Below are 15,396 nucleotides of genomic sequence, written 5' to 3' on the forward strand. Positions count from 1 at the left end.
TCTGAAGAACACTTTCCCTGAATTTTCTTTCTTCGTAAGCTGTAAAACAAACATAAAATATACTGGGGACATGAAAATGGCTGTTTTTGTGAGAATGACCCATATATATATATATATATATATGTCCTGAACTTGTCGGACGATTTTTGGAACGCTCTGTAATTTTGAGATGATATCTAGCGGGGAAATTTAAATAGAAAAAATGAAAAATGCTTCTCCAGCTCTAAAAAGGGGCAAAAGACAAAATTTAGAACTTTTCGATTTTTTTTTTTAATAGCTAATGCTCTAGCTGTGAATCGAAGTCGCCAAATGCGATAAAATTGCAAATTTGGCAAATAAAATAGTGTTCTGTTAAAAGCATTGGCGAATGATTTTTCCACTGGAAAGAAAAATATATATTTAACATGATCCTCAAATTTACGTCAAAATTAATTTTTCTTAACTAATTAGTATTTTTTATTTGATTACAGTATTTCTGGCTAATAATTCGAAATCTGGCTAATAATTTATGAAGAATTCTGGCTTATAATTTATGAAGAATTATTCCAAAGATCTTAGAAAGGGGCAAAGGGCACGAATTTAGAACTTTAACCTTGGTGAATAGAAACAATACGTGACTTTATAATTTTGTGTAAACCTGCACGAAGTTCACTGGGTCTGAGAAGAGTAACTGCGAATCGACCTTCACCCTACTTCACAGTGCCGCAGGAAGTAAACACAAGGCTGTTGTTCTTCAGCTTAGTCAACATAACAAATGTATGCAAACAAAAAAAAAACCGCAGAAGGACAACACCTGATGAGCACATAGAAGATGTACAACACACCTTCATCTGATTCCATTATAACAACTTTTAAGATCTGTATTTTTTAGTTACGAAATCACAAGGTTGAAGTAATTATTCTGCAGTTCCTACTTTAAACTTGACAGTTAGTGGAATATTTTTTCATTTGAGTGAACCAAAATATTATTCTAATATACAATAAGCAGAATCATTATTTCATTTAAATAATGTACGGTTATAATAGTACGGTTTCGAATGAAATTCTTAACTAGAAAAATTAATTGGAAAATTTCGTTTTAAGGAAATATCAATACAGTCAAATTTTCATTTTAGTGGTATATTATCTGCATAATTTAGTGTGTATTAATAGTATCACTAAAAGTATATGATTACGAGCAGGAGAGGAGATTTTAATATTGAGTAGTGAAACCTTGCATACATATTCAAAACAATACGTTAAAATTTGCTCAACATCTTAGATAAACATCATTAACTAAGAGAAGAACGGAATAAGATAATGCTTAACACAACTAACTTTGTTTTCAAAGAATAAGCAGAACTACTCAAAATTAAAGAAAGAAATTCTAAAAGGATGAGTTCTAAGTCAATAAATGTTTGTGTGCCTAACTTAAAAGAAACTTTAATTTCAAAAATTAGATTAATAATTATGTTATTTTCGTAAAATTAAGATTAATGAGTCTCGCATCCTGTTTTCAATCATTTGCCAATGCTAACGACTTATCCACAACGACTTATTTCTAAGTTTTAAAACAAATGACGAAAAGTTTATAAAATCAGCATAATGCAAAAATGTTTAGATTCTACGCTTCAATAATTTTAAAATTAAGCTATAAAAAGCTACCATAATCAGTTAAGTTTCTTCTCATAACTTTAATGCTGTTTTACACTGTGAGGAGGCAGGGACAGCTTGGTTGGCAGGGCGCTGGACTTTGTTTTGTGAGAACGGGAGCTCGAATCCAGCCAGCTGAAGACTTACGGTGTAGTAATTGGTGACTGGTGTTAGCTAAATCTGTCGTGTCACAAAGTCCCCCATGTTCCCATAATCTGAATCCATCTCCATGATCCTTATTACGATCTGTGGATGAATGAATGACTGTATGAATGCAGAAATGTTTAGAATTTATACTTCAAGTAAGCCTCAATAATTATAAAATTAAACTATAAGGAACTACCATAATCTTTTAAGTCTGTCTCTTAACTATATTGCAATTTTACATTGTGTCAAAGCCCGCGATAGCCTGGTTGACAGGATACTGAACTCACGTTCGTGAAAACTGGAGTTTGAATCCAGTCGGCCGAAGACTCTCCGTGTTGGTAACTGGTGCGCGCTAAATCTGTCGGGTGACAAAGTCCTCCATGATCCCAATTACAATCTGTGGATGATTGAATGGATGTATGAATGGATCCGCTCTATAAACGGTTGTGGCATAAGTTGTATTTTCAGCCAGAGATGGCACCACTGGAAAACAAGAACAATCGCGCGCCCCAATGCCTTAATGGTGCACAACAACACTGGCTATTCTTCTCGGGGAATTAATCACTTTGAAATTACCATGCCGGTTTTAATAACACAATTTTATTGAGACAAACAACATGGAGAACTAAACTACTTAATACAGAAAACAAAAATTAATATTTACTTATCACGTGACTTTGTGCTGCCATCTATATTTCATTTTGAAAACTACTTTACACAGAAACACTGTGACAAAGCTTGATATGCATACCATTTTTCAAATAACAGCATCACTTGCCAACTGAATATATTTTGATATATTTTAATAAATTTACGTATTTTTAAAATACCCTATTTGATTCAACTATCTATTAAGTATATCAATAGTCAATAAGAAAATCCTTTAAACATATTTTTATTCAAAATAAAATTTTTTAACCATACTTAATATAAACACCATGTCCTAAGGTAAACCATAAATACTATTCATATTGAAACAATTATATATTATGTTTAAAAAGAAACAATAATATTCGTTATGGTTCAAATACGTAGAACAAAACTAATTACCTTTGATTCCATGAATCCAAAAGAAAGCTGTAATTATATTCTAAGGTTAAATATTCTTGAAAAAAATTTAAGTAATGTGCCTGAGTGTTCTTGAGCATCTCTTTCAAAGCCATTACTGTCATAATGCTTGTCTGCAAGGAACAAAGAGTTATGTGTTATGCAAGGGAATCACATCTAACCACTTTACATGTAAATATAATTAGTTCTTTCACTTACATTGCAGAGGATTTTTTTCCTTAAAATTTTTTTAATATAACACTTGAAAAGGGATTTAATATCAAAAGAATAAATGTGTCAACTATTTCAGTTAGTTATTTTAAAGAATAAAAATAAAATGAATGTTTAAAATATCTTTTTTAAAACTTTTGTACATTTCTTATTTTTTCTGTATCTTTTCCATAACAAAACGCAATGAAGTCTACATTAATTCTGCACAAAACAGTTTAACTGAATTAATGTAGGACTTTAATATTATGCTGATTTAAAACTCTTTATATCCCAAGTGAATACTTCGTTACTGAAATCATTTGTAATACTTTGCACAAGTCAAAGCTTTATTTGCAAAATAATCTTCATTTTAATATCAGATTTCATACTTTTAAGTGTTTTTTATTTTTTTTAATATTTTTTCAATTAAACTTTTGAAAAAATTAGCTAATTTTGCAATGTTCTTGCACTCAAAAATTTTCAGATGCAACTCCGAATTTACTACAACAGGTATAATTTCAAACAAAATAAAAACAAACAATCATTTCTGGAAAATAATTTCGAGATTGATTCTTTTTATCGTCTAAAATATAAAAACATTAACTTTATACTCATTAATAAATATTAATTATAATTTCAAATTACTTGAAGCACAAGATTCCAATTATCATTTTGTTTTAGATTTATATTAGTTAGAAAGTTACAAATAGCATTCGAAACATACGTTTTTGTATAACGTGTTTTATGTAAAAGACAACATCTGCTATCGACAACTTTTTTTTGTTAAATATTTAAAGTTTCAGTCTTAAAAAAAAATTTATATTGTTTTTTTTCATCAGAATATCAAATAATTGAAATAACATTACCTTATTTCCTTATATTAACAAAATAAATGCATAAATATAAACTATTTATAAGTAATAATTAATTTATAAAATAAAATAGGAGAAATAAAGTAAAAATTTATAACAAAAATTCTAGGAAATTTCAATTTTTCATAACAACATAGCTGAGTAGAAGTAATATAGCTGAGTCTTGTTCTCCAGAAATACGTAACTCATCTCCTGACACTGGTCAAACATTTGCATCATAGCTTCAAAAGCACAATTGTTCAGCAGACGGTCGCATTCCACTAATGTAATGACGCAATCAAAATGATCTAAAACCTCTTCAATCAGCCACGACAAGAAGACGCTCAAAATTCTAGTCAATTTAAAAATCTTCATCAACAGATCAAGATCATATCCGAACAACTAACTGAAATGAAGAGTCCTTGAAGTAGTCTCACTTACAGCGAAGTTCTAAAGAAACCACACTCACCTGCCCCCATCACCATCTCCACAGACGATGGCAATAATCCAGACGACATCATGAAAATCATCAATGACTCAAACGCAAAGCCAGTGGTGAAAAAAGTGTACAAATCAAAAAAACTAGTAGAGATAAAATTCCACAGCCAAGAAGAAAATGATAAACTGGCAAACAGCATACAAACAAACTCCAGTTCCGGGACAAACAACAATGACTCACTCCACTTATAATCCTAAACGTACTAGCACAATTTGAAGGAAAAGACATCGCCACCGTTCTCCAAAGAAATAGGGATTCACCAAACAACACTGATGTTATTCAATACGTGAAATCCATCCCTCACAAGAGAGCAACTGACAAACATCACGTAATAGCCAATGTATCTCACAAACTTGCAACTCATCTAGTTAAAACAGGAACCATCTTCATAGAGCTTAATAGATGTATCATCAAGAAAAGGATTCTTCTAAAAAGACGTTCCTGGTGTCAGGGACTCGATCACCAAACCAGCCAATCCTTAGCAGATTTAGCTACTTGTGCTAATTGTGGCAGTGAACATCATACTAATGATTGTAAATATGACCATCATCATTGCATCAATTTTTGACATTGCAACACATACTTTGGCACAAATTACAATCCTCATCATTCAGCTTACGCAGCAGATTGTCCCAGCTATCGACATGCTCTCTCACTCCTCAGATCAAACTCCATTGACACTTAAACTTATCCTCCTTTCGGAACATTGCCAAAATTACCGACTCTCTGATACTTTAAATTCAAACTTTTGTGTTCTCCCATGACTTTAAAAGAAAAAAAAAACTCATTTTTCTACCTACTCTAAATTATCACAGAGCTCATTTTATGCGTAACAAAATTTATCATCTACATCTTCTTAGAAAACTCCCCATGCTATTGTCTATTGCAATAACTGTCATTTCACTTTATAATGTTTTCCACCTGTATTGTTCAAATTACTTATTTCATATTGAACTTTATATTTTATAAACCATTTTTTTGTATGTATATATCAAAAATTTCAATAAAAACCTGCTTTCCGGACTCGTCCCTAGGCTGGGGTGGAGCCGGACCAGTAGCCAAGCTTTGGGCTACATGTTAAAGGGTCCATGACGACCTAGGAACATGTCCAAATCTTGGAGGAAGAAGAAAAAAGTCCCCTTGCCGCCAGACTAACCGTGGGAGGTTTCCTCTCCATGTAACGTAAATGAGAGTTAGTTCAATCAAAAAATCCTCCAAGAAGGGAAAATATCTCCCAATACCTGCTCCTGAAGTTCCTTTGTCTCCTGGATTGGGTTCAAAATTACATGGCTTTGGCGTTGAACAATGACAACCGTAAACTCATAATTGAGTCGGCTGTTCAACGACGGTTATAAAATAAAATATAAAATAAATTTGAGGTTTACGACTACTAATGTTCAACTCCGTAGCCTAGTAATTTTAAACCCAATCCAAAAGACTAGGGAACTCCTGGACCAAGTATTGAGAGAAATTTTATCGTCATGGAGGATTTTTTGATGACACTAACCCACATTTGCGTTACATGGAAGGAAAACCACGAAAAAAGCCCACGGTTAGCTTGACTGCAAGGGGACTCTAACCCATGATCAGTCTACCACTGAGGATATTTTAGATCAGCACTGTGGTTGGTGCAGAATTCGTATCTACCATTCCTCCCTGGAATTCGAACCCAGTCTACCTCATTGGAAGGTGAACGCTCTGTCACTTGAGCCATCACGGCTCTAAATACTCAAATTTCCGAATCGAAGTACATGATATGATAGTCATCTATCATACACAGGACCTATGCTAAGCATTCGCCAAACCTGGCCAAATGCGATAAAATTGTAAATTTGGGGAATAAAATCGTGTTTGGGTGAAAATAGTGGCGAATGATTTTTTCCACTTTCAAGAAAAATATATATATTTAACTTGATCCTCAAAATTGTTTCAAAATGAATTTTTCTAAACAAATCAATATTTTTAATTCGATTGCAGGAATTTTCCGCATAACCAATTAGAATTGGGTCAGAATAATGTAAGCCTGAAACAAATTACCTTGAAATTGTTTCCGATGGGAAAAAAACTGATCATAACAAATTGTTAAGATTTGCATTTTGCGAAGTTTTTCTAAAATTGGTGAATACTTTTGATATTTGGCTAATTTACTGGCTAATAATTTGAAGTCCTTAACACGAACCACCCTGGTACTTAAATTAAATAGGACCACACGAGCTTCGAAGCATACTCGGAGACACATAGGAGAACGTCGCATGACCCCCATCCCGAACATTCAAAGTTTTCTTTTCTTTTTTAAAAGGCTCATGGGTCAGCTGTATAAATTTAAATTATTTATTTGTTCCGCTACGAGTCTTTAAATAAAGACATTTTTCAGCATTAAAAATAACTTATGAATTGCTTCTTGTTGTTCGAATTCCTCAAATGTTCTAAAAATATAACTCAAAATTTTCTTACGCAAAATATTCTATTTACATGTAAAGATAAACCAGAAATTATGGTTTTCAAAATTATGGTTTTCAAAATTATAGTCCTAATTCCACACATTTAGCGAAGAATATAAAACTGATAGGTAAATTTAACCTAATAAATGGTTTTTATGCCATACTCTAAAGCAGTGATTCTCAACCTTTCTTTTGTGGCGGCACAATTTTAACGATTTCGAAATTTGCCGGCACACAATAATAAAAAATTAGTTTAAAAGTTGTTTACTTACCTATAATACACTGTGTTAAATAGTTAGTGATAATAATTTTGAATGTGAAATAAAATAATATGTACAACAAAAGCACGTTTATTAAGAGATAATTATTTCTTTCGACTAATTTTGTATTAGTTGGTAACAGTTATTTATTTTTTTGCTAGTTATTAATTGTTAACTTGTTTTCTATAGTTATTAACTGTTAGTTTTTCTACATTGCTATTTTTGTGTGATTTCTTGTTAACTAGTTTTTTTGCTAATTAATTGTTAGCATGTTTTTTTGTTAGTTATCCTTTGCTAATTCACTTTTATAACTATTAATTGCATAGCTTACTTTAATGATTAGCTTTTATTTCCGTTTGAAAATCATATTTAGTTTTCTTTCTTTTGTTAATTAATAATTTTAATGGTCATTAAATTTTCTACTTATTTCAACATTTTTTGAAATTGCCATGGACAATTTAAATTTAAATGCTTCCTTCTTATTTTAACTTATTTTGAGATTGTCAGAGACAAGACAATCGATGACAAAGATTTTCACGCTGTTAAAGCCCGGAAAAATTGTAAAAGTATATATATATATATATATATATATATATATATATATATATATATATATATATATATATATATATATATATATATATATATATATATATATATATATATATATATATATATATATATATATATATATATATATATATATATATATATATATATATATATGATATTATACATAATATACACTTTTCTTTAATTTAAACTTTACTCGTAATAAAAAAAGCATTTTAATTTTTATTGTATCATTTCTAATATTTGGCGACACATTTTAAAAATTTGGCGGCACACAAAAGTGCCGCGGCACAGTGGTTGAGAATCACTGCTCTAAAGTATCAAGATCATCAAATTTTATTTCATATTATAAAACCATATTTTATTGTAAATTTTACCAAAATCATAACTAAAACGCTTCGGTAAAGATTACCTAGCGTTTTGGTATTCTCATACAGTCAAAAACACGGTAAATTCTACCATGTTCTGGTATTTTTGACCATACTATTTTTTTTTTCTGTGCATATTCTTTCACTGAAAAAATACACAGTGCGCAAAGAAATAAGCGGCCCACACTTTTGATCAAATGATCGGATCTTCACGTTCTGGGACTTAATTTTAATGGCTCGTGGGGATGACCTCAAATATGCTAATCAATAAGCGCAATCAAAAATAAATATTTATTATTTTTTATTATTTTATTTAGTATTATTCGAAAAAATTTTGAATTGTAAAGTATAAATTTTTTTGCATCATTTTAAAGTGCATAATTTTACGTGGCAAAATACAAAATTCGATCGAAATCGTTAATAGTTCTCGAGCAAACGAATTTTAAATCCTCGAATGTTTTAAAATTCGATTTCTCATGAACTATTCGAAGTATTTCTCTAAAATTTTGAATTTTGCCACATAAAATTACAGTCTTTAATATGATGCAGAAAATTTTGTACCTAACAATTCAACTTTTTCTCGATTATATTAATATAAAATAATAAATATAATGATTATTTAGAAGAAAATTTTTTTTCTTCATGGAATTATCTTCGGACTAACGAATTTTATAATTGTGTCCAAAGAATTTTCAATTCGCTTAAAAAGTTCTCGAGATATAGCGAAATACTTAGAAAATCAAATTAACATTAAGAGATCCAAACTTGGGGACCATATTTCCCAGATTGCGTCTACCTACTATATTTTGGGGTCAGAAATTCGTCATGTCAAAGATCATGTTTATACAGAAATAATACGTTATTGTGTCTGATTTCGTAACTTAAAATATCGTCTGCACTAATTAGTTAACATTTCTGAAGTCACCCTCGTAAATCATGAAAATTGATACCTAGAATGTGAAGATCTGATCATTAGATCAAAAGTTATTCAGGGCGGTCCTTTTTTTGCTCACTGTACAAAGTATCATTGAATTAAGATGATTCATCTGTTAACTTGTTATATCACGATCATCAGTAAATTTAAATCAAGTGTAATATTAATAGTAACATTTAACAACACTTACTTTAATACACGTGTGTATAAACACGTGCATTAAGACATTTACGACAATTCTTAGAATTAAGGAGGATAATTTTGTTTTATTTTAATAACCTTTATTTTTAATTGCATGTATTGTGTGATTTATGTTTATGATTGATACAGAAAACTAAAATTCCCCTGGAAGTTGAGGAAAAAGCGTAAACGAGACTTATCAATAAGATTCAAGGCCAAACAATCACTACTTTCCTTTCCTTCAGTTGATGGCATTGTTTTCAATGAACTGACAACGGCTGATCTGGTTAGATAGATCTTTAATTTAATCTGACGTGATATAATGAATACTTCCATTAATTTAGAGTAATTGAGTGAATGAATACTTTCGTTTTCCTCTTCGCCCTGGCTAATAAACAAAACTTCCTTTTGAAGTAATTAAGATCAAAAGAAAACAGATGCTCAATTGCTTCTCCAATAAAGAATTCTCTGCGACAATTTAATTGTTCTAAAGATTTCGTGGGTGATACGATTCCTAGCAACGACATAATTTTGAAAAATAAGGGCCCACACTAAGCCACCTCGCCAATTGTGATAAAATCTTAAATTTGGCAAATAAAATTGTGTTTTGGTGAAAGTATTAGCGAATAATTTTTCCACCGGAAAGAAAAATAAATATTAAATCTATCCTTAAAATTACGTCAAAATGGATTTTTTCTAAACAAATGAGTATTTTCTATTCGATAACAGTAATTTTCGGTAGATGCGCCGCATAACCGATTAGAATTGGTTCCAAATAATATAAGTCAGAAACAAATTACCGTAAAATAGCTTTCTATGGGAAATAATTAATCACAAAAAAATTTTAAGATTTGCATTTATCGAAGACTTTAGAAAATTAGCGAATACTTTTGATATTAGGCTAATTTACTGGATAATGATATGAAATCCTTAGTACGGCTTCTGCTTATGTAAACAGTTTCATAAGTTTTCTTTGCTTAGGATTATTGTAAATACTTTAGTTCTGCGAGATTAATAATGAAATTTAATTTTTAAATTTATTTTTTACCTTTAAACGTCATCAAATTACAACGTACGAATTTCATGAAAATAGAATAAATTTATATTGAAAACGAGTAAAATACCATTGAAGTCAACGATATTCAAAATATATTGTTAGTAGTTACTGCATTTAATTAGTTGAAGCAATTTTAAAATAAATAGTAATTCAATTTTCTTTCTGCTTTCAAAACACAACTGTACTATTTCGATGGTTAAATAATTACAGTCAAATATTTCAATCAAGAAAAAAATATATCCTTTGTGATGTTAATAGTAACTAAGATATGAAGCATATGAAATCAAAAATGTTCACAAAAAAACCAATGACGTATTTAACTTATTCTTATTATTATTTGAATGTCATTTTTAGATATTAAACCTTGCTTTTGATTTTCTGATTTACTTCTTCTTGCTTTACTGAAAAGAAAACTAAAGGTCTTTGTATCTAAGAAATAGAGGTTTTAGATCAAAAAGTATGACGTAAATCGCATGAAAAAATAAAGCTTCATGGTAGATGCATTTGATGTGAACATAGAAGATTGACAACTGGAAAATAAAAGTTACGAGCATAATTCTACCCTGAAAACTTTCCTTGTTGTCCTTTGAACTTATGCAAACTTTACGCATGTCAAAGAAGCATTATTTCGTTCACCGTGAATTTGCATTTGTTTTTCTTTCTTTTTGTGTATTTTAAAAATGCAATCTTGATGAATGTCAAGTTCATGAATGTTAAGAAGAAAAGCTTCTTATTAAAGATCCGCGTTGCTGTCATTCACATGGGCAAAAGTATTCTATCTTTGCAAAATAATATATTGGCATGCATAATTGCATGATGTATTCTTAAATCGCATTTATTTATAGATAGTTACCTGTATCCTTGCGAGAATAGGAATTAAACTTTTTAAGCAACTAAATAAAACTCTATATTCTTATTTCCTGCAAAAACATTTTAAAATTGCCTAAAAAATTTTGTTCTGAAAGAACTGTACTGCTGGAAAAAAATATGCAACTTTGAAAGTGCCTTTAAATCAAAGTTAGCTTCAAATCTGTTTCACTTAAAAAAATTGCATCGGACTTATAGTAAAAGAACTTTTTTGTCGTCAACACTGCGCACGGGCAGCTTTTACTTCCAAGACAAAATAGTACCCATCGATCTGAAGCTAGGTAGGCTTCAAGCCGTCACTGGGAATTGAACCCCAGTTATTTGAAATGGCAGTTCAATGTATCACTAAAGTTTATCAAAAGCAATAATGATTTCATTTTAAAATGTTTTGTTTTCATCCAAAAAATTTTAAACAAAATTTTAAATTTTCAAAAAAATGGCAAAATTTTCGGGAACACTCGTGTTTCAGAAGCTAAGAACAATACAAGATTCAAAACGAAAAATTTTACATTTGTCATTGTTAAATGGGAGTAGGAGTAGCAAAATAGATGCATAATGCACCACTGCTCTTATAAACTAAATCGATGCAGGAAAAACAAATTAAAACACTAAAAGGTACTGAGAACAATTTTACGCTAAAGAACAAAAGCAAAACAAATTACGGTTAATAAGCCGACGCTTTTTTTTATTACCTTTCAAATGGGATGATGAAGCTGGTTTTAAACAAGGAACTAGAAGTGCTTCTGAAATTTTTATGTCAGCAATAAAATTAAGTACAAGCGCACTTGAAATAAAACCAGAACAACAGTCCAAAGCTTTTTCCATTTAAACAGATTATTTTGCCAAATTTAAAATAAATAAATAAATAATGTAAAATTTTAACAAAACAGAATTTTTCTTGAAATAGTTAAGTTCATGCAAAGTCAAGAAAAACAAACTTCTATTCAACATATTAGTATCTTTATTTTAAAGCACATTATTTAATTCCTTACTTTGCTTAAACTACGATAGCGAAATATTAATGTGAAAATAATTGTTTTGAAATAAATGTGCTTTTATTATCAACTAATTTTTTTCAATTGTAAAACTTTAAAAAAGAATTTAAAAAATGTTTTAAATCGTACAATATTAAGAGCCAAATTTTCAATATTACATTTTGAAAGTTTTTAAACGATAAACTTTTCAGTTGCAAATTATCAATCCACATTATGAATCAGAAAATAATCAGATTAGAATCTGATTTAATTAACTTTATTTTAACAGACAGTAATTTTATAATCAAATCATTTATGATTTTCTTTTTAACTCCTTAAGGGTAGGTGGTAGGGCATCCATCAATAATGGTAAAACTGACCTTTTTCGATGTACCTTTTCTAAGAAACTACTTATGATATCTCTTTGAAATTTTTTGGGGATATTTGAGATTATATCAGTTGTATGCTGTGATAATGATTAACAGGAACAGGTTAACAGGAACTCTTTTTGAGTTATGAAAGAATTTTGATGAAACATCTTAAAAAACTAAAAGTTCTCAATTCATAATTTTGTAAAAAATTTTCCGCTAAAGATATGTATTAACAGCTATCACATCATAAACATGTATGTTTGAACATGTTTATACAGTGTAACAATTATCACAGTGTAAACCGTAAACATGTTCTTTATATATTTCAGCACATTTTACACCAGATATCTGTAAAAAGGGGGGGAAAAGAAAAATAAAAGAAAAAAACGCGAATCTTTGACGTTTTATGGGTAGAGGGGAAGTTCAATTCCTGATCCTTAAGTTTTGTTTTATGCAACTTGGGTGGATAAAATCATTTTCTTACTGAAATATTTATTTATTTATAGCAATGAATTGATACAATGACTTTCTACACTGAACATACAACGATTCTAAAATCAAAGAGCATTAGTAATTTGAATTCAATAGATATAAGTGTAACTTTTAGTAAATTAAACTAGTAAATGAGCTTTAAGATCAGAAATCGCAAATAAAGTTTTGATGCTTCGCTACAATGCTATAGGCTTTATATGCTTATTTTTTATAGTTGAGATTCTGTATTCAAACATTCTGGGATTTTAACATGTCCTAGCCAGTATCTAATAACATTTTGTGCATACCGAATTTGCGGGACGAAAAAGGTTCAAGTTTTAATGTAGAAATGAAGACTTAGAATATTTTAAACTCAATGTAAAACTTGTTCTAATTAATTCAAATAATAGTTTTTTTTTTAAAAAAAAAAGTGTTATCAGATGTTGAACGTAACCGAAATAAATCTCAAATAAGAAATTGCATAGAAAAATCAGTGGAGTAAGAATCATAACTTTTCTCATTCAAACATTGTTGTTAACAGGAAAATAACCAGCACTGTCTTTTATTCATCTTGAAATAATACATCGATAGTATACTACTAAGTATCACGTGATTGCTGATTAATGAAAGCAGTAGTTTAAACTAATGTTAAAGGTTCAGGTTCGGTGCTATCTAGATCACCCTTTCTTTAAGATGCCTTTAAAAATATTGATTTTGAAAGAAGGTTTTATTTACCTATGAAAAGTTTCTCAACCTTTTTTGTTAGAAAAAAATATGTTTTTTAAGAAAGCATAATCTCTATCTATTATCTATTTACAGGAATTCAAAAACTGCAAAAGATAAATTAAAAGCGAAATAATCGTATGAAGATTTAGAAATATTAACAAAAATTCAAAATTTGACGAACTCCTGCGCGGTATACATAAAATTAAAATAAACTTAATAGCCTAATCCACTTACCCGGTGCCTTAAATGACATTATGAAGAGATTTTTTCACATTTTATTAGTTAAAAACATATGCTGTCTATACAAAATAATATACATAAATTATGTATGTACAGGGAGCAAAAAAAAAGCGAAACACCTTTTTCAACGCTTTACCTAATGATAGGATTCTCAATCTCAAAGGATCAATGAGGTTGTAATCTGGAAAATATGGTCCCAATAGTTTGGTCAGGCGGAGATCTTTCTAATCGAATGGAAACAATTCTGCACACAATTATAAAATCCGCTGAACCAAAGTAACCCCACACAAAATATAAATTTCAATAATTATTTATAATGTTTTATTATTTTATTTTATGGGAGTCGAAAATTTTCTTAATAGCAAATGTATACAGACTTTTATATCATTTAAATGAATGTAATTTTATGCGGCACAATACAAAATTTGAACGAAGTATGTCGAAAAATTCCTGATAATTAGAATTTTAAAGAAGTCAAATATTAAAATCATAATATTAAAATCTTTAAGATAATGTAAAAATTTTAACAGCTTGCAACTTAAAATTTGCACATCTTGCAATTTTAAATTTTTGTGACATTAAATAAATTAAATAAAAAAAAATATTTTTTGACTGGAACTATCTTTGGATAAACGAATTTTACAACTGTGTGTAAAAATATTCAATTCACTGAAAAAAGTCTCAAAATACAGCAAAAAATAAGCGTAAAGTAAAAATGAGCAAAAAGTAAAATTAACATCAAGGTTCTTAAGTTTGAACCACTCTCCTGGCCAAACTATGGGGAGCATAATTCCCCGATAGCCGCGACCCCTATATTTTGCGGTGAAGAATTCCAAATCCATCGAAAAAAAAGGCATGTTTATTTAAAGAAAGTATGTTTTTGTGTCTTATTTTTTAACTTAAAATACCATCTACACAAATTAATTTACATATTTGAGGTCAGCCCCTTACACTATTAAGATTGAGTCTTTGAATACGGAAAAATCAGATCATTAGATCGAAAGGTGTATTCAGGGTGTTTCTCTTATTTTTATTTATTTATTTACCTTATTTTAGTTACTTGTTTTTTGTTTTTTACACGCAGTGCAAAGATTTAAAAAATGCAAAAGATAATTTCAAAGGTCGATTAAGAAGGTAAAGGTCAAAATTATTCATAAGACGTCAGCACTTGACGCAACACTGCATGGATTATAAAACAAAAAAGAAATCAAAAACCCTATTCTTAATATTGTATTTTGTGTCATTTGTTTGTTAGCAGTTCTCAATAACAGCATGATATTCAAATATTAAATGATTATGAGTTCGCTGAGGAAAATATATTGGCATTGCTCAATATTTAACAATCATGTATGTAAATAAACCGATTAATCAAAAGATCGATGTCTAATTCAATCTTAACAGTAAGAAAGTCGCGTCATACAATTTAATTCAGACATCTTGTTTAAAGAAATTCATTATCTGTAATGAGCTCTCCATGAATCTGTGCATCATAGCTGAATCTATACAAACACCTTCGCTCGCTGATAATGGCTAGCTATAGGTAATACA

General features: G+C 29.6%; 1 long non-coding RNA gene across 1 annotated transcript in view; it reads right to left on the minus strand.

Annotated features, from left to right (window-relative positions):
• Positions 1-452: 452 nt before the first annotated feature.
• Positions 453-15,396, minus strand: part of LOC139425381 (uncharacterized) — a 38,507-nt gene continuing 23,563 nt past the window's right edge. The window contains exons 2-3 of the long non-coding RNA XR_015433294.1: positions 2,830-2,960; positions 453-1,878 (exon numbers count right to left, since the gene is read on the minus strand). This is a non-coding gene — a long non-coding RNA (uncharacterized LOC139425381). The remainder of the gene's footprint in view (positions 1,879-2,829; positions 2,961-15,396) is intronic.

This window comes from Parasteatoda tepidariorum, chromosome 1 (assembly GCF_982258835.1).
Source record: "Parasteatoda tepidariorum strain Cologne lab strain chromosome 1, Ptep-v5.0, whole genome shotgun sequence".
NCBI classification, from domain to species: Eukaryota; Metazoa; Arthropoda; class Arachnida; order Araneae; family Theridiidae; genus Parasteatoda; species Parasteatoda tepidariorum.